Source organism: Sturnus vulgaris, chromosome Z (assembly GCF_052056855.1).
Source record: "Sturnus vulgaris isolate bStuVul1 chromosome Z, bStuVul1.hap1, whole genome shotgun sequence".
NCBI lineage: Eukaryota > Metazoa > Chordata > Aves > Passeriformes > Sturnidae > Sturnus > Sturnus vulgaris.
In genome coordinates, this window is record NC_142283.1 from 35,270,074 (window position 1) to 35,296,670 (window position 26,597).

Below are 26,597 nucleotides of genomic sequence, written 5' to 3' on the forward strand. Positions count from 1 at the left end.
GATGGCCAGGGTAGTGCTGCTGTGCTGACAAGCTGAACTTTGGTCTGAAGCCGTGAATGCCTCCATGGTGGAGGAACAATCCACCAGCAGCCCATGTAGAATCCCCTGCTAGAGCAGGCAGATGCCTTAAAGAAGCTATGACCTTGTAAGAAGCCCATGCTGGAACAGGTTTGCTGGCAGGACCTGTGACTCCACAGGGGACCCTCACTGGATCAGTTTATGAACAACTGCAGCCCATGACAAGGACCCAGAGTGAACAAGTCAAAGGACAACTGTTTCCCATGTGGAGCCCCCACACAGGAGTACGGGAAGGAGTATAATTTGGACTCCACTAAGAGTGGACTCCAACAGGAACTTGCTACATCCAGGCTGGGGACAAGAAGAGGAGTTCACTACAATATTACACGCTATAAACTCAAACGATCAGGAGTGGAGATTATAATGGATATATCATTAAATTGTTGAAATCCATTATCTGAGCTGTATTTTACAGGAGTAAATATAACAGGATAACAGGAACTACACAAACCAATGGAAGAGAAGCCTTCCATCAGTGACACAATCTGATATAGCTTTGGTGCCCAGTAATTGCATGCAACACACCTCTTCTCACATCTGTCCTGAGTGACAGATGGAGCCCAAAGTCATGGAGTAAATGAACTCAAAGGATTTATTATGGACATTTGCAGAAGTGGTCCATAGACTATGGGAATGACATCTAGGTATTTTATCAAAGAGTGGGCAGAATGGTGGTTAATGAGCTTGCATTGAACAGTGTGGGACCTGAGAATGATGTAAATGGTATGGAATAAGGGGTGGAATCTGCTGGTTTTGAATAGGGTAGAGCTAATTCTCTTTACAGGGGCTAGTATGGGGCTGTGTTTAGGATGTGTGCTGACCAGTGCTGATAATACAGGGATCTACTTGGCTGCTGCGTGGAGTTAAACCACAAGAGACTTTTACATGTCATTTATGAAGACTGGAAGATTTCTTCTTGTTAAATATATGCTAGAATACACTACTAAAAGCTTCCCTTTTTTAACAAGGAGACCTACAAATAATTTAAATGATACGTTAACCCATTAATAGTTGGGATAAAGTCACACTTGTCAATCACTGCAAGTAAAAAAAAAATACCAGGAAAAAAATCATCACTTATTAGTGAGAGTGCCCTTGTCACAAAGCAGCAGACCCTTCTTCATTGTCAACCCAACAGGCCTTGTACTGCGCATACACTTCTCATGGTTAAGTCTTTTTCATTCAGGTACCACTCATGACATGTGATGAACTTCCCTTGAAAGACAGCAGACAGCCAGAAGTGAAGGTCCAAAAGCCATTTCCATCAGCCCGCAAATGAGCGGCAGACCTCGCCAAAAAACGTGAGACACTATTCCTCAGCTGCACAAAAACCCCTTAGGCCCATCTGTCCTCTGCAGAATCAAAGGCAATGAAATAAGCACTTGCCAACCCTACAAAGGCAGGGGAAAAACAGCAAACTGTAATAATAAAACCTAGCAGAACTCTTCTTTTCTGCCTTTGTACCAATACAAACTGCAGTCAAATAACAGCCTTCAATATAAACAGCCTAAAAGGAAGGCTGCCATTAGAGTGACAAAAACATGTAGGCTTGTAGTAGAAGGAATAGCCGAGAGGAATTAGGAAAGAAATGGACATATAAACAGGTAATAAAAAGGAAAGTGAAAAATAGTAGTTTGAACAAAGGAGGATTAAGATAGGGCAAAAAAACCCTACACTCATCCAACAACCATGAAACCACATCCTTTCAATATAATAAAACTCTGGCTTTTAAGATCTGAGCTTATTTTGACATGACACTTTCACCACATTAAATCAAAATAGGAACATAAAGAGCAGCCCTAAACTACTAACCCAGTTGTCTTATGAGGTTTTTTTAACCTTTACAAATTTTCAGCAATTAGGTGCTGTAACCATTAGAACCAGGAGACCACATAGATATCTCAACGTATCTTCTACCAAAACACAGAAGACATTCATAACTAGATTTCATCAGCCATGTCTCTCATATTTCATACGTTCTGAACTTGTCTTAGTATGTTTGCACTTAGGATTGGTCCCTTTACGTGAAGTAAAGATTCCACTCATGCTTGTGGCAGGATTAACGAAATAATTACAGAGACATGAGCCTGACATCTCTGAAATTTCTTTACATTGCTATGTGTGCTCATGTAAAACAACTACTACACCTCCAAGTCTGAATGACTTCAGCAATGCGGATTACTCCACTTTCCAGTTCACTATTTCAGCAGGATAACAGTGTTTGAAAACTTACACTTGTAGGAAGAATGATACCTTTAAAGCACTCACATTCTATTTATTTTCATTTCTTTGTCATCATTACATCTGGCGTTTTGCATGCATGTAGGAATGAAAGGAAGAAGTTAAATGTCTAGCAATATGAAAACATGCATTATCTTCCACAATGAAATGACACTTCACAGAAAAATATCTGCAGTTATCAAAACTTTTTCTGTTTTGCTAGGTTTTGGTTTGAGGTTTTTTGATTGTTTTGTTTCAGGTTGTTGCTTTGTGGGTTCTGGGGATTTCTTTATATTTCACTGTCAATGTTGCAGAAAGAAAAGACTTCCAAAGTTTAACTGTGACGATTTTTTTTTCATTGCATAATCTAATAATGCATCACAGTTCAAGAAAACCTGATAGTAAACACAGAATATCAATCATTCCAAGCATTGCATCAAAGTCATTATTAACAGATAGTACCTCAAACTCTGACCAAAAAGCAGAGTGACACCATTACACCAACACTATCTTGTCTGTTAGTGTCAGTGAAGAACATTGTCCACAGTGGACAACAACAGCATGAGAGGCTTCAGCATTTACATCTGAATTCTTACTGTGACCTAATCACTGCCATGATGTGGTATTTGCTGGTTTCTTTAAAATGGAGAAAATTTGCTTGGCAATATGCAGGAGCTGAGAGTTCTATAGTAAGGCAACAAAATCTCACCAGGACGCTCGTTTCACTTGTACAAGAGCCTAGACAAATCCCTGCAGTTTCAGAAACTACTTATCAGAACTGTCCACTCCCCTTGCTGGAGATGGCCACCTGGAAGCAAAACCTTCCTACATATCAGGTGCTCATTTTAACAGATACTGCAACAAATTAATGATGAAGGCAATTTTATGGCAGTGCAGACTTCATATAGACAAAGAGCAAGGAGAAACTTCAGGAAAAAAGACGGGTGTAAGAAAAGCTACATCCACCACCCTGCCTGATAGACAGAATTCTCAAGTGCTGTTTGAACAGCATACATTACTAAGATGTGTCAAAATGATAGTCTGTATTTCCTTCCTCTGGTTCATTAAGAGTTATAGTTTAATCAGGAAGGAGTAGCCAAGGAAACGCTAAATTGCCAAATAACAGCTGCTTAACTGAATCCCAGAGAAAATATGCAGTTAGCAGCTTCTCACAAGCACCTTAGCACCTACTGCAACACTAACAAAAGATTGACATAATCCAGCCAGTAGAAGTTTCCCTTTCCAGCCTTGCCTATAGTGATTTTGCTAAACAGAAGCCTGTTTCTCTGGAGTCAGAAATATAGAAAATACATACTTGAGCAGTGCAAAATTGCTCTTCCCTATCCAGTCCTGGAATGGTACTCCACAGTCCTTATAATAGTTTCATTTTAGTCCAAAAAAAAAAGAGTTTAAGACATGTTCTGCATTTAGACCTCTGCAAAAAACTCCTCAGAATCCCTTAAAACAAGACATTGATGTCAACTTTTATAGGTAATGGGAAACTGTTAGTGAAAATAAAGAAGTTGGAACAGAAACCGAATTCCTGACAACTTCAAGTACAAAACCAGCTCTAACAGACAGGTGAAACAAAGTAGCAACAACTATGCGGAAAACTAGTTTGAAAGAAGTCAAATAATGACTAAAATAAAGACTAAAATGGCTTCTATGTTGTGAGGAGTTATGACAGCATTTCACAAGGACATAATGATTTTCTCATATACTGATAAACTTTTCTAATCCACAGTTTAAGATCAGAAAGCAGCATATTACAAAGAAAGAAGAGGCAAGTCATTGATGAGCTACAACATTTTATAATTATCTTTTACTCAGTCTGTACAAAATGGTATCCATCATTAGAAACATCACTGAACTTCCAGAATTGATAATTAACATTCAAAAAGATAGCCATTACCACCCAAAACTGTTCAGCTGCACATTGATACAAACTGTTCAAAAACTGTAGAAATAAACTATTCTCTGAAAAGGCTCATCTTAAACAGTCTGAAGTCCATGCAAGGAATAAGTAACTAAATAAACACTATGTCTGCTACTTACCTTAATAATTGCATTCCAGGTACACTTTTAAACTACTCTCAGGAATTTCTTAAAATCGCTTTTATTGACCCGATTGCTTCCTACAATAAACTTCAAATGATAGATGGGTGTATGACATGCAGTAAAAAGAGAAGAAACTCTTTCACTGCAAGTTATTAACTACTGCAGCCAGCTAGTACAATCTGTAGGATTGAATTTGGTCCTTCCTGCAAAAGACCTGCTTTTGGTGACTGAACTATACCAAAAGAGACAATCAAAATCACTTAACTTATCAACTTTATTGAAAATGTAATAGTTTTTTAATAGATGACACCCACACAGACACTTGCCTCCCTCCATTCTTCAGAATACATTCATCACAAGAAACATGCACCAGTAACAGTTTGGCTGACAAGGTCAGAAAGAACCATATCTCCCAGCAATCTCCATAAAGCAAATCCTGGGCATCTGAAAGACTTTCTGTTCTCAGATGTATAGATCTCTTCATACCAGAAATTAGTGATTTCAGAGGAAAAAGAAAAAAAAAAATCATTCTTTTGGTTTTCAACTAAAGTTGGGAGAAGCGAGATGAATTTGGGGTTTTTTTTCCATTTGAATGCTAAAATTGTCAAACCCTGCAGATGGCAATAATGGATGAGTAAGCCGAAAAAAAGGTTAGTTATGGGAAGCCATAAATGGCTAAGGAATCTGGGGGAGAAGCAAAAGCAGCTCATATTCCCCTTGTCTTCACTCATACAGTGAATGTATCTCATGGTAACATCAGGCCTAATAATGGAAGCTACAGAAGAGGATTCCAGAAACTTTTCACACATACTTACACTCTTCAGAATTTCCCATTCTGAAGGATTTTTTAAAAATTTCCAAACACCTCCTGAAATTCAATTCATTGGCAGCTAATGCTTGTGACTGGAGAACAAATGCTCTGACAGAACACTGGCTTTTAAAGTGTACATCAAGTTCCACTATGAAAGTAATTTGACCCATTTGGTGGAGTGATAGAAAGAGGAACTGAAGAATGGGGACAGGATGTAGTTTCTCTTCCCTAAGGGAAGCTGCAAAAATACTTCGTTTGAAAATGATAATCGATTAACATATTTGATCACAGAATAGCTTATATAAAGAATTAGCCCTACAATTATTTTCAACCCATAGCATTGACAAATTCAGTAAATTAGAAAAAAGGCCAGGGTAAAATACATCTTTGCCCAAAAAAAAAAAAAAAGAAAAAAACAAAACCAATGGGAAACAAAACTAAGTATTATCCTCTCTATATTTGCAAAACTTTGTCCAAATTCAAGCCATTTTTAGTCATAAAATCATAATCATACAACCCAAGAGCTATTACTGTCTGGACAAAATACCCTTACATAATTTGAAAACTGCTAGAGATTAGAGCAAACAAATTTAGATAAACAATTTCCAGTGGCAGTATCTAAAGATTATCCCTAAAATATTACATTAAAAATGACTGCAACTAATATAGTTTTTTACACCTACGTATTTCCAAGACAGTAAAATGAAACTTTAAAGTGCCAAGATTCACTTAATACCGCATAGATCAGTGTGCAGACTGCTTCTGGTGACTTTTATCAAAACTCAAAGGAATCTCACTAGCAAAAAGGTGAAGTGAAGAACACTGCTCCACCCAGAGTCCTTTTCACCCGGTGTGGTGCCATTTACAATACATCAGATACAAGCCTATTCAAGTCTAGGCTACTTTTCCTGTTGCCAATGGTCAGAGAATGACAAATGAAGTATTTTACTAATATAAACACAAGTCTTCTGAAATTGATGCAGAATAACCTGTTCTTGGGAGGGATTTCTACCTCATTCTAGTCAATCTAGAAAGAGAAGTCCAAGACTAGAAACACAAAATTAATAAATTGGTGTGCAAATAAATTATTTACTCTGGTGCTACCAAGCCTAACACTACTATTAACAAGTACACATGTTATTAGAAAGCATTTCAATTAAACTCCTCCTACTCAATAATAGTTAGATTGAAACTTTTGGTAAAACATGTTATTACCACAGTAATACTACCCAACAGTGTTTCAGTCACTGAAAAAGCCTATATAGATTTTTCAAGGGAAAATAGGAAAACATTGGGTATCTGCAATTTGTCCAAGAACAGTATAAGCAAAAATCAAAGAACTTTATTTTACCAATATTCGAACTAAATATCTGTGAAGCAATTATCTTATGGCAACCCAATAAAAAAAGAATGATCTTAAAGCATAAATTGATTTAAGATGCAAGTCCACTTTGCAATTAGTTTAAGGAAACTGCTACAGGAGAAGATATTTAATTACTTATTTCATCCAACAAATTACATAAATCCTTGTGATTGTTATTATAAGAGGTAAATGTTTATCTCTAAGATTTTGGATTTCACTCAATAGTATAATTTTCTACTACATGTTTTACACCAAAGAACTTTTCCATGTTCTTTGCACGTGGCAAGAACAACCTGCACATGCTGGTAAGAAATTTGAAGTGAGCATCTAACAAATTATGCTTACTTTTTCCTAAAAAAGGTTCAGTAAAGCTTAAAAACCAGACAGTAAAAAAGCAACTAGTATAATGTTAAAGCAAGAAAGATTAATCACTTGCTACAGCACTGCAGCTGGGGTCTTTCCTAAGTACAGACCGAAGCAATCAGGCAAACACTGTACTGCAGTGTGGGATCCAGACCTCAGAGAAAAGGAACAACTGAAAGATGGAAAGAAAACCATTTCAAGCGTTAAGAAGATAGGTTTGAATAGAGTGTGTTAGCACATTCTTAAAGCGATTAAATACTATTAGAAGTATCTTTAACAGATACAAATTTTACAGAAGTTATGCTCTGAAATGTAAATACTTGGATGTAGGAGCAGGGACATATACACTTTCAGCAGCGTGCATGATTAGGTACTTACACAACACATCAAAAATTCCCTTACCTCTTCCTGTTTAGAATCCTGAAATCAATATCTGAGGCCTTGTGTCTAGAACATAATTTATATTTAGGGAAAAAAAGGAAAATGAAAGAAAATCCAGTTAATATCATAGCAAAAAAGTATGAAATACAATCATCTGAAATGCAGGAGTTAAGATTCCAGACCACCTTGATGTTAGTGCCAAGGCAGAGCTTACGCTTCTAAATGTCTCCATGTTCAAATTATTTTTGGGAAAAGTCAGTCTGAAGGAATAAAGAATGGCACTATGTTGACAAAAAAAACAACCCAAAAAATCTTGTCCCTCAAATCTGCTCTACTGATCGCCACTGCCTAGTACAACAGATAATATTTTATCATAAAAACATTTTGTCTAGTCAGTTAAAATAAATTTGGCAACGTCCTTTAACTAAGTAATCAATTGACCCATGGCTTTTATTGTGACAATCTGTGTACTCAATAGTTCAAATACAACAATAAGCGTCACATACAATTATTCATCAATAAAGAATTTATAACTTAGACAGCTGTACTGTATTGTTCAGCTTGTTCTTTCAGGTGACAAACTACAGAAACTGTACAGCACAACACATTACCTGAAAACTCATCAAACACTGCACTGACACATTTGCATGCAAGAATGACATTTATGATTATAAAAACTGCATTGTTTGCATGCATATTGTAAAAGAATAATAGAGATGACCTGTAGTAGCATAACATCAACATAATTCACACAAAATTTGCATTATATATAACAATTGTGATGGTACTGGATAACAATCAACTAGAGAAGGCATTGTATGTTGCCTGGTTATGTAGAGAGAAAAGAAAGTTCTTAAGTGAAAACCTTGACAAAACAGCCATTTGCAAATAACATCAAACTCATTCCATTAACCTAAAAAATTAACTTTTCCTCTCTTAATTATATAGGTACTGCACAGCATTCTCTCATTGACACCACACATATTCAGAATGCTTTTTGTCTTAAATCAAAACGAAATTATGCTATTCATAAAGCAACAGTTTCCAGCAATAAGGACAGTCTCAGTAACAAACAAAAAGTATGCTTACTGCTGCTAGAACACAGAACTTTGTCTACATTAAAAAGGTCTAAGTTACTGTCAGTTAAAAATTCAGAATACAAAATAGTTATTTCTTAAGATCATCCAAAATAACTATCTGCAGGGACAGTAAGTCTTCTCCATGCCACTTTGCAGAGATGAAAAATAGTGTCAGAGCTAGTTTAAGTAAATTCTTCTACCGGCAACAAAATTACAAAAATTACTGATTATCACTCTTGCATATTTCTTCCTTACAGTCCCTGCACTATCATAATGCTACCACACATACCTTGATTTACTCCAGTTCTCACCCTCACCCCCTCAACAATTTCCCCCACTGGCTCCATCAGCTTATAATTTTGAATTGAAAGAGGCAGTCATAACTGTGAGAACAGTCATTTTCTGGCACAAAGAACAAGTAACTTGAGCTCACCAGAGTTCGTCATTCCCCCTACTTTTAATGATCTATACCACCCCCTACTTTTGAAAAGTATGTGTTGTGTTTGTCAAAGGAATAAAGAGACCCTCAAGTTCCTACATACCGTTTGAAGTTCCTAGTCTAAAGTAATGTTTCTGATTAAGGAGAAAAAGGAAAAGGCAGAAGGGGGAAAGAAAATAGTGTTATTCAATAACTCATTGCTGGTTTATTTGTTCCTACAGTGCTGGCTCTCTGGTATGATTGAAGGACTTCAGTTCTCTACAGACTTCAAACAAACTTTCAGTAGCACATAAGGTTTCCAGTCCAATTAGTTCCCACCACACTGAGTATTTCAAATCCATATTCTGTTGATTTAAGTGTAGATTTTCCAGTAAAATGTACTTGAGAAAAGCTAATTTTCAGTCAATGAGGCAGCCACGACTGAGGTAAGTGTGGGGGTGAGCACTAGATCAAGCTGTACAGGGGGCTTCCCAAGCTCAGGGACTCCTGAGCAAGAGGCCAGAACTGCATCCAGACCTGGAAGCCTAGGTGAGCCAGTCGGGTTGGCGGATGAAAAGATGGAGAACAGCCCTGGGGAGAAGGAACTGGAGGTGCTGGTAAGTGGCCAGCGGGGCGAGGGAGGGGATTCTGCCTCTCTGCTCTGCTCTTTTGAAACCCCACATGGATCTAACCCTAACATACACCTCTGGGGTCCCAGCACAGGAAGAAGATGGACTTGTTGGAGCGAGTCCAGAGGAGGCCATCAAGATGATCAGAGGATTGGAGCAGCTCCACCAAAGAAAGGCTGACTGAACTGGGATTGTTCAGCCTGGAGAAAAGAAAGCTTTAGGATGACCTAATAATGGTCTTCCAGCACCTGAAGGAAGCCTACAAGAAAAGAGTTTCTTACAAGAGCATGTACTGATAGGACAAGGGGGAATGGTTTCAAAGTGAAAGACGGGAGGTTTAGATTAGATATTACAAAGAAATTCTTTGCTGTGAGGGTGGTGAGGCACTGAAACAGGTTGCCCATAGAAGCTGTGGATGCTCCATCCCTAGAGGTGTTCAAGGCCAGTTTAGATGCTGCCCTGAGCAACTGAGTTTAGTGGGAGGTATCACTGTCAACAGCAGGGAAGTTGGAACAAAATTATGTTTAAGGTCCGTTCCAACCCAAACATCCTATGATTCTATGAATTTGGATAAAAGCAGCAAAGTTTTCTTTAGCCTCTTCAGAGCAATTAGAGAACAAACCACTATTTATAGTGTTTCTTCAGTTAGCAAAGAAACTGTGTTACATATCACAACAGCCAAGATTACTTTCAACAAGGAATCACCTGCTTCGTTTTTCTCTTATACTGCATATAAGACTTTCACATACTAGCTAAACTTGCAGTCTAATACAGGAAGCTTGTATTTTAAAAAGGGAAGTGTGAGAAATATAAAACTACTTGAAGACAGAGTTTCCAAGTAAGTCTTGTGTAAGCTAAAAGACATGAGCACCTTCTGCCTGGCTTCTAACCTACTGCAGTCAAACTGCCCTGAGAAGGTTTTCCTCCGTATTTCCTTTAAACACGACAGCAAACCTAACCTAGCAAAACAGAAAAGTTTCAAACATCCTTAAACATCTTTAGTAGCACTGACAAAAAGAGACCAGAGTTTAGATTAACAAACTGTTAGGAATGCTGACTGTCAAATCAATTGCATCTCCAAACACTACTATCAAAACAAGCTTCCACCTAGTAACTACTGAGTTACTACATACATGTACCAAATGACAGTAGTTCCAAAGCAAGAAGTAGACAATATATTTTTTTATATAAAATACATGATGTCCTTACATTTCCTTGCAAGCTGGTATCACAATTTAAGACAGCAGTTGTACAGTGAAATGCTATCAACATGCATGCTTTTCAAAACATCATGTTCACATCCACTTTGTAGCTTAGAGCTTAGCAGCTCCACTTAAAGGGGTTCAATGGAAATGCTTCAATTTCTTTTCACAGCGCTGCTCAAGGAGTTCAGGAATTTAGTCCAGAATTATTTCAGTCTTGGGAGTTCATTACATGACAAAAGCTAAAAAGGCCACACTACCTAGATTAAATGGCCATATGGGAAAAAAGAAATGAAAGCTATTAAAGTAAGTGTAGAAGGGTTCTTGACAAGAAAACTTACCTGTACCTCAAATACAAAGCTTTGAGATGACCTCCTCTAAATCACATAAGTAGACAGATGTAAGAGCAGGACAGCTGCAGCGACTAAATGCTGTATTTAACAGCCTCTTAGTAGCAGAAATCTTTCATACCATAGTAATTAATTTCTGCCATTCTTGGCATTAGTATTAGGGTAGGATAATTACAAACTCTAAGTCGACTTTATTACAACATTTACAAGAGTTCAGTCTTGATTTTCTATAGTGACAGTGGAGTAACAGGATCAAAGGAGCCGGATCAGCCCACAGAAAAAAATCCAACAGATTTTCCTCCAAAAGTGGTTTATGGAATGTTTTATTTCCAAGCTTTCTGTCACTGTGCACCTATGCATCTCTATGAAGCTGCCTGACCCTCTTCTAAGGCACCCTACTTTCACCAAGTATCTTGGGTACTGCACAGCTTCTGTATTCCCTTAAACATATTATAAACTGTCTACAAGCATAGCTTCAAAAGAAATAGTAAAGCTACTGAAAGGGTACAAAGTTTCCATGTCTATTCCCCTTGTTACCAAACAATTTTTATGAATTTCAAGCACCTTTATGAGATACATGATGAGTATGCCAGTTGAGATTCTAATCTGATTTGCCACTAAAAGAATGAACACAAAACTTCACAAGTATCCCACTCCAAAATAACTAGTAATGATTTTTAAACAGAACACTACCTAGTACTAAAAGAACTCTTAACATATCTAGCATATGCTTAATTGCTCATTCTGTATAAACAAAACGAGTCTGGAATGGAGGACACATATATGGGGTGCTCCCTAAACATAAAGGTTCATCTCAACTTTTTTTTAAATTCAAGGCTTTTCATCCACAAACTTAATTGTTCTGTGAAACTCTGGAAGAAAACACACAGCATTATTCTGAAAAATACCAAAGAAAGTATTTTCAGAACATTCCAGAAAGTGTAGGGGTAACAAACCAGAATTTCTTGAACTGGTTTCTCAGAGGCATGCACTTCATACAGAAAGCAGGAAGAGTCTGAACTGATCTGACAGAAAGCCTGCACAAACAGTTTTGTAACAGAAAAAAAAAAATAAAAGGAAAAATTGAAAATAGGTGAAGTAGCAAAAGAACATCCAAGTACTTGATAACCCACAGTTATCAATCCTCCTTTGAACCTTATTAACTTTGGGACATGCAAAACTTTCCACACAGGACACTGAAGTAGCACCCAACAACCCAACACTTCCAGGCTAAAAGAGACCAACTAAAAAGGCCAAATGTGACACCACAAGTTACTAGCTAGAACTCAGGGGTTTAGAAAACTTTGCAAATTTCTTAAAACCGAACACAGGTGTATATATACATATATACACCTGTATACATATATATGTGTGCGTGTGTGCATATATGTATATTCGTCCTTAGACTGTAAAATAATTCAAGCCCCTGTACTTTACCTATGAGTATCAATTCATTTCCTATTTCTCACGACTTCGTATCCCAGATATCCACAGCACTGGAGCCACATACCTGCACGGCTGAAGTCGCATACCCAAGGGACGTGTCCCCTCTATCTCCACCTTACTGGAAACGCCATCTTCACCCCTCCACTCAAAGAGATCCTTTCTCCCCAAGCCGTGGGATTCTGTCCCCTGCCCAGGCCCCTCCACACAACCGGCAACTCCTCTCGAGGGTAGGAACGGGTGGGGCGGGGGTGGCGGGGGTTTCCTTTCCCCACACCTTCCCCCGCGCTGGGCACACGCAGCAGGACAGGGTCAGACGCTGCCCCGGCCCACCGAGACTCCTTGACAGTTTCAGGAGAGGAACCCCACAGAACCCCGACCCCGCCTGTGACCACCCCACGCCCGCCCCGAAAGTTCCAGCGCGGCCCCCACAGCCCTGGCCCGCTCCTCTGCAGCCCCCACGCTGTTGGGACGGAGAAGACCCGCACCCCCCACACCTCCACCTCCTCCTCCTCCTCCTCCTCTCACCCCGCAGCCCGCACCGCAAATACCCCGCAGACGGGCGGGCCCGCCCCGCCCCCGAGCCCCTCGGCTGCCCTCCAGCCCCTCGGCGAGGCAAGGCCGGGACCCCTGCGCCCCCCCCCCGGCCCCGCACTGACCTGACGGGGGGGGGGGGGGCGCGGCCGCCGCTCGGGGCTACAGCGGGGGCTCCCCCGCCGCCGCCGACCCTCCGCTCCCCGGCCCGTCCTTCTCCGGGCGCCACGGCAGGGCACAGAGCAGAGGAGTCGGAAACGCGAGGCAGAGGGAAACGCCGGCCCCTCTTCCCCTTCCCAGGAAAATTAAAAAAAAAAAAAAAAAAAAACGGGGGATTTAAAGGGCTCGGCCCGGAGTTTAAAACAAAGAGGCGGAAATAGCCGAGTGCGGCCCGAGCGGAGCCGAGCGGGGGCGCCGCGCTCGTCGCGCATGCGCGCGGGGCACTCACCCGGGCACGGCGCAGGCTGCCCCCTCCCTCTCTCCCCCGGGCAGCGGGGCCGGCGAAAGGGGGACCGGAGTCCCCGACAGGCCTGGGCCCGAGCCGTGGGCCGGTCACACAACCGCGGAGTACGCTGAGTGGGAACGGAGCCATCAGGACCATCGAATCCGGCTCTTACCCTTGCGCAGGATACCCCCTAAGAATGACAGCATATGCCTGAGAGCATTGTCCAAATGTTTCTTGAGCTCTGTCAGGCTTGATGCTGTGGCCAGTTCCCTGGGGAGCCTGTTCCAGTGCCCAACCACCCCCTGGGTGAAGATCTTTTTCCTAATACCTAACCTAAAGCACCTCTGACACAAGCTTCGGCCATTCCTTCGGGTCGTGTCACTGGTGACCACGGAGCAGAATCAGTGCCTGCCTGCCTGCTTCCCCTGGTGAGGATGTTGAAAATCCCAGTCCCCCCTCAGTCTCCTCCGGGCTGAACAGACCAGCTGACGTCAGCCACTGCTTGAATGGCTTCCCCTCAAAGCCCTTCACTGACTTCATTGCCCTCCTTTGGACATTAATGGCTCAATGTCTTTCTTGCATTGAGGTGCCTGGAACTGTACATAGTGCTCAAGATGAGGCCACACCAGCACAGAGTAGAGGAAGGAGTAGAGGCTGGCTGCCCAGCCTGGAAAAATCCATGCCACTTGTGAGCAGGAAGGTGGGATCAGCAAAGGTGGTTGGCTTTTAGGCAGGATGTACCTATGCATTGCTCTGAGCCGCCCCTTCTCTCTGAAAGGTTTTCCTCAAAAGTGCACAGGTGTCATTTCAACCGATGAGAGTGGAAATTTGAGTAGGAGCTGGGTGGAAGGAGAAACTTTAATGCGAGTGCTGGGCACAAGACACACTGGTACCAAACTGGGTGTGGCCCAAAACACTCCTGACTGATGAAATGACAAAGACCCTTTTCCTGAAGGTGTGAGGTCGAAGAGCATGCATAAAGCTTGGGAAGTCCATGCCATGTTCAAGTTTGCACCAAACAGCTGAACATTTAACTTGCAAAACAAGTGCTTTAAAATTTACCTGTCCAAAGACTAAAGACATCAAACCAATCTTTACCTTCTAAATATGCAAATATTTTGAATATAATCCTTTAAAATCCCTGCATATTTCCCTCTTTTCTTTTTTTCTTTCCAACAAAGAACAAGCCATGAGACAATCTTCCACCTTGTCTAAAAATGCCATTGGAAATGGGCTATCTGATATGGCAAAAGCCTTCCATGTTCTACAAACTACTGAACTTTTATTGTGTGCCAAGACAGGGGCTGTGCTTGGCTCTGGGAGCTATGTTTTCCAGATGCTAAGACTGAGTTAATGGAAAATATGTCAGCATTTTAGATTTGGTTTGTTTCAGTTCAAGGGTTATGTAGTTACATGAGTGCATCTTGTCTATCTGAAATAAAAATTCTGTTTCCAGTTTAACCACAAATTACTTTGCATGGGCCTTGTTGTGTTTTGTAGAAAGTAATGGGGCTTCCTATGTGACCCCTGGAACCGGGGTTCAAGTAGCCAGAAGCAGATGTAACAAACTATAAGAATGTGCATGAAATTATAAACTGTATGCCTGCTTTACTTGTTTGGTTGGCTTGATTTTTCCTAGTGTTTCAAGACCAAACACTGCAAATTGGGAAAACTATTAAATCCATGGTGTATAGGTGTTGACTTTCTCTTACTATAGAAATTTTTTAGAAGATGGCACCTTAAGCAATATTATATAGCCATGCCTACTAAAACAATCTACTGTAATACACTCACTATGACAAGATTTGTGACCCTCAGAGCACAGGCAGTGGTTTGCTCTCTTCTCGACCTCATCACCTAACATCAGTTCTAATGACTTTGGCAATACCATTAAAGCGTGTGTTAGCCATAAGTGATGTTTCTGAAATATAAATTTTTCCAGTGACTACAGTATCTAATATCACAACTAGAGTACCTTTTCTGAACTACAACACTGGATATTAGAAGAGAAGTGAAACTTATTGTTTGCACTGCAGTCAGTGAGCTGTGGTCAAACTATAGAATTTCAGAGAGTGACTTAAGAACTAGAAACTGCATTTAAAGGAGTCTTGAAGTTAGCTTTATATGCATTAGTCTTCACAGTTTTCACTCAAATAAGAGCATGATGTGAACATGGGTAAATTGAATCTCTAGCTTCCAGAAACTTTCCTCACGTAAACAATTGATGGAACAGAATCTGAGAACCCCTTGACAGAAAAAACCCAAATATCTCAGGTAAAATAAGTTTTTTTTATCTTCTTTAAGTCTTCTAACTGTGAAAAGGAACTGGTCAGCGTGAGCATGTTAATAGTAATGGTATAAACAAAGAAATTACTAGAAACACAACAAAGCGACATATTTTCATAAACAAAGCAGAAAACTAGCAAATAAAATTAATAAAGCACAAAGTAGGAAAGTAAAGGACAAAATTAGTCTAATTTAAGACTTATTATGATAAAATATTTAGAAAAAGAAACATTGAGAACTAATATTCCCAGTAGTTTCTCAGAGTATGAGAGCTACATTGATTCTGTAGGTCTGTGAATGAGACTGCATCAGCAAGTGCTGAGAGAGTCTGTTGATGCCATTGCAAGACTACTCCCCAGCTATTACCTTTTCGAGATCATGGTGACCAGGCAAGTCCCCCAGTACTGGAGAATAGTAAATATTTCACCTGTCTTTGAAAATAGTAAAAAAGATAATTTAGAGAACTACAGTTTCACTTTGGTCTCTTAGAATCATGGAGAAATCAGAGATCTCAGAGCTGGGCTCAAACATCTTGCAGCCTAAAACCAAAGAGCTCAAGCATTGACCAGTTCATTTCTTACACACAGATGTACCAGGCACAAATTATTTAAGCACCACATTCTAATGGTCAGTCTGTAAGAACTCGGCATGATCAGAAGACATGCACAGAATGTGTGAGATTGGAAGGGGCCTTTGGAGATCATTCAGGACAGTCTCCCTGCACAAAGGAGGATAAGGTAGAGCAGCAGTGTCGCTTCTTTAGTTATCACCAGACGAAGCATTGCCATTCTTGTAGATTCTGTATGGTCATCCTAAGGACGGTATGATAACTTCACTCGTGCCCAGGAACCACTGGAAAACAGTCTTTTAGATGTCAATTTCACCACAGCTACATTCTGGCTTCAGAGATGTGGTCAATTAATCCTCTGATCTAAAAATAAAGACTTGGAGGTCCTTTACATGAGGAGCTATGAGCTGCCACCCCCTATGGACGCAGCTGCATAAGTGACAGGCCAATCAAACAGCAAACTGACTTGGCAAGACACTGTTTGGAGGTTCACTGCTCCCCAAATTCAGACATTCTGAAATATGGCTCAGCATTTTGTTATAGATGTACCTGAGCATAAGCATAATCCATAAATTTTTGTCTCCATAACTGTTATGCAACTCCTGCAAAATAGTAAGAAATTCCTGTTTCTTTCAATAACCTTTAATATTTGGAGTTTGGCAGGTTGATATCTTTCTCCCTGTTGTCCTTGCTAAAGAATTGATAAAGCATTCTCTCAGTCTCTAGCTGAACAGTTGAACAGTTTTATTCCTAAACTGATCGGCATTTTTTTTTTAATGATTTAAGGATACTATAAAACTCAGGAGATTTAAACCCAAGTGATAGATATTTAACTACATCCTCAGTCATTCCAACCCTCTTGAGCTCTTCAGCCACCACTCTTACTTGGCTTTCAAGGTCCTCCATTTCCCATGGAAAAAAAATCCTTCATTTTCTCTCTGGTTTCAAAGTCAAATAAATCAAGTTAATTCTCTAGCCAAAGCCACTCAACTGTACAAGCCAAACGGATTCAGCAATCATTTGTAAAAGAGGAAAAAGCAAATACCAGCCATTTAAGTATCTCTAGTCTTACAAATATTCCCACAGTAAGTGAAAGATTAATGCTCTTGCCAGAGCATGTAACTGTTAGCTAGCAATTAGAAACTTCTGGTAATGAAGTCTTCCTCACCAGAAAACCTCTTAATGCTTCAAAGAGGATCATTAGATAGAAAAGTGGAAATAGTGAGGGATTTAGTGACTCAAAAAATAAGAATATTTTGCCACTAGTTACTTACATAAATACAGCTTAGATCCCTTCAGTGATCTGTGTTTTAAACTGGGTTTTAAAAAGCTTTAGCAATATACTTACCTTTAAATGATGAAAATTATACGGAGGGTAGGGGGCAGCAGGGAGAAGCAAAACAGAAACTCTTGCTCAGGTCCCAGGTTCTACATCTTGGATATTCTATTCTCAGAACCTGGAGCTTGCTCCTGTAAGAGGAAAGTTATCAGCAACCTACTGCATTGTGCAAGGCAGTGTGTAGTCCCTGTGACTGTCATCCTTAGTTATTGCAATACAACTGAGGGGGAAGTTATCTTCATGACTGGTGCTTACCTTCCTGACTTCTTCATGACCGTCAATTTTAATTTGGCTCTAGTATGCCAGACTGAACACTGACAAGAACACTGCTCAGTCTTTTGATTGACTACACATGTACAAACAACAAACATCAATACTTAAATTCCAGCAATTCCATTTCAGATATACTTTCACACAACCTGTACAAAACCGAAAGCAGAGGTGGTAAACAAGAAGTAAAGGCTGTAAAGAGGAGCAGGCTACAGGAGAAAGGAACATTTAGAAAAAGGGATAAAAATAATTTCTTCTTAAGTATCCAGCATGTGCTGATTTACCACTTATACACACACAAGTTTATGGGGGCAGATGGGACTCACCCAAGGGTAGTGAGGGAGCTGGTGGAAGACCTCACAGAGGCACTTTTCATCATTTACCAGCAGGTCTGACTAAACAGGGAGGTCCCAGGTGACCAGAAGTCAGTGAGTGTGACACCATTTACAAGAAGGGCTGGAGAAACAATCCAGGGAACTGTAGGCCTGCCAGTCTGACGGAGGTGCCAGGGAAGGACATGGAGCAGATCATGCTGAATGCCATTATGCAGCACATACAGTACAACCAGGGGCTTAGGCCCAGCCAGCAAAGGTTTAGGAAAGGCAGGTCCTGCTTGACCAACCTTCTATAACAGGATGACCCACTTAATGGATGAGAGAAAGGCTGTGGATGTTGTCTCTGTGAACTTTGGCAAAGCCTTTGATGCTGTCTCCCACAGCATTTTCCAGGAGAAACTGGCTGTTCATGGCTTAGATTTGTGCACTCTTGACTAGGTAAGTATCTGGCTGAAAACTGGACCAAGAGAGTGGTGGCAAATGGAGTTACATCCAGCTGGACGATGGTTGCAAGTACTTTTCCCCAGGGCTCAGTATTGGGGCCACTCTTGTTTAACATCTTAATTGATGATTTGGACAAAGGAACAAGTGAACAAGTGCCCCCTTCAGTCAGCCTGTAGATGACACTAAATTGAGCAGAAGTGTTGATCTACTGCAGGGCAGGAAGGCTCTGCAGAAGGATCTGGACAGGCTCGATTAATAGGCTCAGGGCAACTGTATGACATTCAACAAGGTGAAGTGCTGGGTCCTGCCCTTGGGTTGCAACAATCCCATGCAGTGCCACAGGCTTGAGGAAGAGTGGCTGGAAAACTGCTTGATGGAAAAGGACTTAGAGGTGCTGGTTGACAGCAGGCTGAACATGAGCCAGGACTGTGCCCAGATGGCCAAGAAAACCAATGGCATCCTGGCTGATCCTGAACCATATCACCTATTGTCTTTTGTGCTGAAGTGCAAATACTTCCTTCCATGAGAAGACACATATAGCCCATGCTGTGATCTTCAGCAAGGCATGGGGATTCCTGAGGCCTTTAACAATCTCCTTTTTAAACCTGTCCCGAGCATCTTTGGACTTTCCCTCCTAAGCTTTCCAATTCTCTGCAAGGCTTCTCTATAGCATTTTTTTCACAATGATATTATAAGAGATTAATTAATTCTTTTGGAAGTAGATGGACATGGCCAGTATGGACATGTCCAGTATGCTGTTGGAAAGCACTTTTCCCTATAAATGTGTCCACCTGATAATTCACCCGAATGGAGCTGGACATGCAGTTAGGAAAGTCCACCGTAAGATTTATAAATTTATGATCAAGTGTCTTGTGGCAGGAAAAGTAGGTTACATGATGATATGCTAAAATTTGTCGGATCAGTGACAATAGCGGATGTACTAGAGTGCAAATGTTTCCAGATGCGGCTGCAGCTATTGAGGTGAAGTATGCTGTTGATCTAGGAATCAGGAGAGACATAGGGAGTAAAAAAGGCTCAAAAATAATAATTTACTGCCATCAAGACTTCAGGAATTCATATGTTCACCTTCTGATCATATCCATTTGGGAGACTAGCATACTCATGCTGTGCCAGCCACAGCCACAAACAGCCACTGCCCTCTGAAGAAATAGTTACAATCCATTATGAAAAAGTTAACTTATGATAAGCTGCATCAGATGGCTAGACTTTAGTATGGCAAGAATAGGCTGCACCTGCAGGCAGCTTTAGATGGGACTTGATTGGACTTTCCACTGTGACTGTGTTGAAAGAGCTACAGGGATTCTGCATGAGACCTTCTGTGCTAAGTGACACAAACCATCCTGTGAAATTTCCGGGTCTGCATCCGTAGTGATTTTCACAGCCTTTATTAAAGCAGGAACTACTAACACCACCACTTAGTTACCATGAAGCTCCACAGAAGCATGTGAGCTACTCAACTTTAGGAAGAGACTCCCAGGACTGGAAAGGATTCAAATGTGTGTATATATGAAGGGCAAACAGGGTGTCTAAAGCTGTTTGATTAAACCAGTTTGCTATTGACCTGGACCTTTCAAGAGCTGTACCCACACCTAGGAACTACCTTTTATAATTTAACATTCAGTTAGATAATGTGACTCAGTGAAAAACAGCCACCTTGGCAAGGCACTTGGCAAGGCAAGGCACTTCACTGTAAATCAATTTTTTTTATGGTTGATCTTTGTGGCCCTGTCTCACAGGGGAACAAGTTTCCTGCTTCTGTGATATATACCTGGAAGAGTTTATGCGAGGAAAGAGGAACAGATAGAATCTAGGACAAAGAGAAATGTTTAATGGTGAGTGAAAGTCCCCAAAGTAACTATTCCTTCGGATGAGATACTAATATAATTTTGTGGGATAATTGTCCAAAGACAGTCTTAGACATCTCAAACTGGAGGCAAATCTCTTGTAGATAATGATACTGAAAATGGACTGTATTCCTCTTTATAATCACAGAACTTACTCATAAATCTTTATCTGGTTTTTCCACTTCTCCATCATCTGATACTGCATTGTATTTTTCCTTTCTCTCTAAGAGAAACAATATCTAAGAGCACAGGAACAAGTGAGAGGTAATTAAGGACAAGGTCCAGTCATCCCATGAACTATGTGCAACAAGAAGTCCTGCAAAGTTTGAGCCTTCCTTGAACCCTCTGGCCTCTGGGGCTTTGGCAGGGAAGGCAGGGAGCAAGAAGTCCTCACCCCAGCAGGGAGAAATCTGTGCTGTTTTTTGCAGAGAAAAAACAGCTGTCATGTTTGAGCATTTAAGGTTTTCTGGTAGCCAAGTCAAGTAGAGCCCTACTCTACTAGGGAAGGACAATCTCTCCCAAGCAAAGAAACAGCAAAGCTGCAATTGAGGCACACTCAAATTGGAATCTCACTGTTTGCATGGATCTCCTCTATCATCCTGGCTCTACTACTTCTGTGCCTCTACCTCTCAGCTAGATGAGGAGGAGAAAGAATGACTGATATTTTATTCATCATGTCTGATCAAAGGTTTCCAAGCTTTTCTAGGTCAACATGAGGGAAAAAGCTGTCTGCTGTAGCAGAACACTACTCTGAAATGGTTTGCATATCAGCACAAGGACATATAGTTTAGGAACTTCTGGAAGACAGAGATAGATTCTGGATTCTTAGGTCTAACAATATAATGGCAATTCTAACAATATGTTGCCTCCATCTTGAACCCTAACAGTCAAATCAGTGTCATGCCATTCAGCATGCCATTTTTGTTCTAGGTAACATTTTGAAAATATTTCTATTTTAAGGACTCAGCAAGGCTAAAAAAAAGTGGGCCAGTGATTAATATAATCCTTGGAATTTTGCAAGATTAGTGGGCAGGTAAACAGGAATTGTGATTCCAGCACTGCCTTCAAAACATTACAATTAATAATAGCCACTTCTAAGAAAAAGAATGGTTCACCAGAGCATCAGAAATTATTTCTTTTCCTGAGCTCAGGCAAGAGGTAGAAATTACACCAGTTTTAATATTTCACAAAAAATGTGGCTCCCACTTTACTTGCAAATCAAAAAATGCTATATTCTACTAAAGATGAGGTGAAAACAGCTGACTATCACAAAGACATATTATCTATTGACCAATCCATCCATTACCTAATCAATCAAGAAAATGAAACAGAAACGCAGGATGAAAGAAAAATAAATGCTATTGAAAGTATTAAATATAAATTAGTTGCAGTAGTCTGATTTTCACTTTATTTAGCTGCTGTTTATATCTGTCCAAATCTTTATTTAACAGTATCACTTCGAACATTTAGATAACAAAGCTGTCTATATATAGGAGACAAATGTCGTAGATTTGGCTAGGAAGAGTTAATCTCTTCATAGGTCTGGCTCAAAGTTATGTCTAAGTATACAAAACTTCTAAAAAGTTATTGTTCTCCTGACAAAATTCTGTAATTTTTCTAAACCTACGTACCTACTCAGTAGCCATGGGAACAATACTGAACAGCTTCCTAGTTTGTGTCAGTGCAGTTAGTAACTGGTGACCAGAAGCAAATGGTCAGTTGGCGAGCCCTGGTAAGGAGGAAATCTCTTCTACAGAAGCAGGATTGACAGCTAGAAGGCAGGGGTGGCCAATATTTCACCTGCATATACCCACCATCTTGCAGACTTTTGCCCTAGGCAGAATTGGTTTATATTTAAGTTATTAAGTAGTTGTACCGTTTCTGTCTCCACCACTGGATAAAATGAGATCCCACACATAAGCCATGGGCAGGTTTCCTACAATCCACTCCCTGAACTCAAACAGACATTATTACAAATCAGGCCTAACACCCTGTAAGTAATGCTTATCTCAAAAGCAATACCACACTTAGTGTTCCTCAAGAAACTTATTTCAAATATTTCACCTTTCTTCCTGTCTCTTCCTTGTTTTTCTCATGTTTGATTTCCTCCTGCTTTGGAGGAGGTTGGCACACCACTCTGTTTTCATTTGCAGATGTACAATGACTTGAAGAAAAATTCATGTTTATTTAATACACTGGTTGCAGCAAGAGCTTTGGTAAGTTCTGCTTACCTTAGCACCAACATGTAATATTTCCTAGAGATTCCTCAAGGATGCTTCAGCTTCAGCCTCAAAAGCAATTGTAGGGAGTCAGCACATTATGGTCTTTCTGAATGGGAGCACAGTTTTCAGTGGACATGTTTGGTCACAGGTCGGTTTATAACAGGACAGGGAGGAAAATTAAAATCACTTTTAGGGCCTCAGTTCTAAGTGAGATTCTAGATAATGTAAAAAAAAACCCAAATGCTTTCCTAAGTGGTACAGAAGCCCAGGGCTGATCAGCCAGAGAGGTACATGCTAACCTTTAAGCTACTGAAGAAATTTAGCCAGGACTGCCACACTGTGCTACACCATGGGCAATCTGGACAAGCTGCCACAACCACAAGATTTACTGACTATTTATTACTGACTCTGGAGACAAGCATCAGTTTTTTCACTGACAGCTCTGAGGATTTCTCAGTGAAAATCATGAACCTTAAGGCCACAAAGGGACATGCAGAGGAATGGGGAACAGGAGTTGTGTTTGGGCCATAATGGTTCCTACCTGCTGTTCCCTCCTCCACATGCTGTTCCCCTGCTCCTTTGTAGGGCTCCTCCCATGGGATCAGTGTGGGCCTTCTCCACAGAGTACAGTTTCTCCGGAACAGACTGTTCCATTGTGTGTCTCCCATAACCCATACCTACTCCACCGTGGGCTTCAGGGAAATCTCTGCCCCAGCATCTGGAGCACTTCCTCTTCCTCCTTCTTCACTGATCTCGGTGTCTGCAGGGCTGTTGCTCACACCTCTATTTTGCCCTTTCTTAAGGTGCCACTATCTTGGCAGAAGGGCTCAGCTGTGCCCTCTGCTGTGTCTGGCATGGAGCAGCAGTGGCCCCTTCTCAGGAAGGTCTCCCTGCAGCCTCTCCACTGAAACCTTGTCACATAAACATTTTTCTCAAGTGAAAAACTCTGTACGTAAATAAGGAGCTCTTGCTAACTAGGAGGAAGGTAGGGAAGCTGGAGAGAGGTCAGGAGTACATTGGAGCCTCAGCCACTGATGGGAAACAAGACAGAAGGAGTGGACAATACCACAGAAGACTGAGGACGAAGGAGCAAATTTTAAGGACTGCAAGGACTGTCAGATTAATAGCTGCAGGGAGTGAGGAGGAATGGCCAAGGAGCAATTGGCTGTGGGAAAGGAGTGAAAGGAGGCTGGGAGATAGGCATCCTGAGATCTGCTAGGCAAACTAAGTAGGGAAAAAGTAAGCACAAATTAATACTAAGGAAGAGAAGAATACTGCAGAGAAGGAGGAAAAATATTAAAACAAAACTTTGAATGTCTGTAGGAGGGAAGAAAGGGACAAAGAGAGAAAGTGGACGAGAGATTTGTTTTTGGATTGGATTTGTTTTTTCTTAAGTTTTACAGAAAATGTCATAAGTGTATGTAAAAGCCAATTCCCCTTCTATCACTTTCACATATTCTGCAAACACAATTCTCTTTTGCAGGAAACTTAAAAGTATTGGTAGGGAAAATGAAATGGGTGTCCCCCCTTCTGTTTGGTGCGTGACCTGAGATTACGTCAAGTGTCTTAAGGATAGGTGCCATGACCTAAAGCCACCCGACTTGTTAGATTTATTGTGTTTTCAAATTGACGCTAGTGCATTCCTTTCAGTTTCAAAACAGCGTATGCCAAACTAAAATATAGTTGAAGCTGTGAATTTATGTCAGGTTTTGAAAATACATTTAGAATGCAGGCCTTCTTCTAAAATGCAGCCACTATAAAGCCCAGGAATTTCTGGGTTGAGTTTTTTCGTATTTCTTTTAAACAGCTTTAGTAAAAGAATTGCTGATTTGAGGCAGTTAGCCTTTGCCCAGAAATGTATACCAAAGTCTGCAACACTTTCAGGCTTATGACTAACATAACTTTTTACAGTAGTTTATGCTGGAAAATCTTACGATTTGAATACTAACTACGTCCTTTCAGGCCTCTTCACTTCTACAGATATCTGTCCCATTCTGTAACTGCACACATGGATAGTTTCTCTACAGCTGTAGAAGAACTAGCTCTCTCAAAACAAAAGAAATAAATCAGCTCTCTGAGTGGAGAAAATGCAAGTATTTCAGCAGGAGATCTGTAATTGCATATCTAAAACTCCTTCTGCATTGGCCACAAAGGAGCTTCCCACAATGATACACTCACTGAGCCTAAAAAAGGAAGGGAAGGCCTGGCTCCTGTACCCCTTCTTCCTCCCTGGTTTAGTAAGGACTGCAGCTCTTTCCATCAAGAGGGCTACAGTGGTGTAGTGTCTCTTGATGCAGCCACCTGCTATCATAAACCTTGTGACAGCTAGAGGCTGAGGTCACCGCTTTATTGCTGAATGTCTTGGAGATTGGCAAAGGAAAGCAAAGCTTTGGAGGAGGCAGACACAAGCCATTTTTCTTAGGAAAACAAAGATCAAAATGAGAAAGCTACAGCTTAATGAAAGACACGCTTTTATTTCAATCAGGCATTCCTATAAAGGAGCAAATATGAATCATGGTTATGTGGCACACATAGCAGTCATCCACTGATTAACAATCTCTGCCTGGATTAATGAGTCAGCCAAATCACCCACACGTATGAAAACTACAGATAAAATTTATAAGAGCTGTTGTTTTCCTTGAGAAAAAGGCACTTCTGATTAATGAATCTTAGTCTCCTAAGGTTCCCAGTCATGGACAGAAACACATTTATCCCTTCTATGAACCCTGAAGATGATGTTACTCATCAGTGATTAACGATTTGGGGTATTTCAAATTGGTGCAGTATAAGAAGCATTGCATAATCACTCTGGAAGTCAGGGATCTTGTTTTGGGTTCTTAAATCAATATCTTTAATCCCTTTTAAAATATATTTGCCTTAATTATTTTTTAAAAATAAGAAACAAAATTGAGTTAGAACCTTGCTTCCATTCATAAATCCCTTTTAGGTTCCCTTAAGTTTTTGGATTGAATGAAAGTGTGCTACGTTTCTATGAGAACAAAAAATAAAAGTACAAGGACTTCTGAAGTACCAACTATGGTACTAGCCTACTTTGAAATCTGAATTTTTTTCTTAACATTTTTCTTCCTTATTTGTACCTCAACTGCTACCTTATTAGCACTGTCTTGGTGGTTTTGGAGAGCTAGTCCTCACTGTTAACCTGGGAGAAAACTTGGCTGACAGTAAAGGACATTGGAGAAGGTGAGCAGTTAACAGGGCAAACACCAATTATATGACTCCTTTAGCCAGCACTCTCTGAAATCAGATCCAGCCAGTAAAGTCAACTAACCAGGTTTGTGGATACAAAGTTTTGTATTTAAATTTATGCCTAAAACATTTAAATTAAATTTCCATTATATGTAAAGAGAGAGTCAAATCTTCACGTTTATCTCCAGTCCAATGAAGTGGTCAATCTGCTCAATAGGCTGTGGCATGGACTGAGAACAATGTTGGGGCCATCTGAGCCAGGGTTGCAGCTGTTTTATGCTCCTCATTTAGAGATGAACAAATCCCTCAGTGGATTCCCGCAGGACGACCTTTCACTTTGGGATGGGATGGGTGAGAGTGGGAAGGGGTTCTGCTGGGGAATCCAAATCTCTGTCAAAGAGTTTTCTGGTGAGTGCTGTGGGTTAGAATTTAATCAATTACTGAAGATAATACTCTAATGGTTAATCTACACCCATTTATTTAAAGATTCAGTTTGGCTCATTTAACACTAGGCAGTTCAAAGATATGTTGCATGCTACACATACAGTTCCCATATGGGTGCTTTTCGCTTTCCAGAGTTCAGTGCCATTATGACATTTGCATACTGAGCAACCATCCACGACTTCATTACAACAGCCTCTTTGGTCAACAGTACTAGCTCAATTACCATGTTATCTGAAAGACATA

The 26,597-nt window shown here is 40.5% G+C and overlaps 1 protein-coding gene and 1 long non-coding RNA gene across 4 annotated transcripts in view; both read right to left on the reverse strand.

Moving 5' to 3' along the window:
• Nucleotides 1–12,712, reverse strand: part of PCGF3 (polycomb group ring finger 3) — a 55,758-nt gene extending 43,046 nt beyond the window's left edge. For 2 of the 3 annotated variants that reach the window (XM_088157401.1, XM_014887123.2), the window contains exon 1: nucleotides 7,296–12,712. The gene's annotated coding sequence lies outside the window, so the exon portion shown is untranslated. The remainder of the gene's footprint in view (nucleotides 1–7,295) is intronic. The other variant, XM_014887127.2, reaches the window with a different exon arrangement.
• A 2,758-nt stretch (nucleotides 12,713–15,470) lies between these two features.
• LOC148219793 (uncharacterized) lies at nucleotides 15,471–24,432 on the reverse strand. Its single transcript, XR_015799552.1, has 2 exons — nucleotides 17,577–24,432; nucleotides 15,471–16,512 (listed from the first exon to the last, which is right to left on the reverse strand). It is a non-coding gene; the product is annotated as an uncharacterized LOC148219793 (long non-coding RNA).
• Between the last annotated feature and the right edge of the window lie 2,165 nt (nucleotides 24,433–26,597).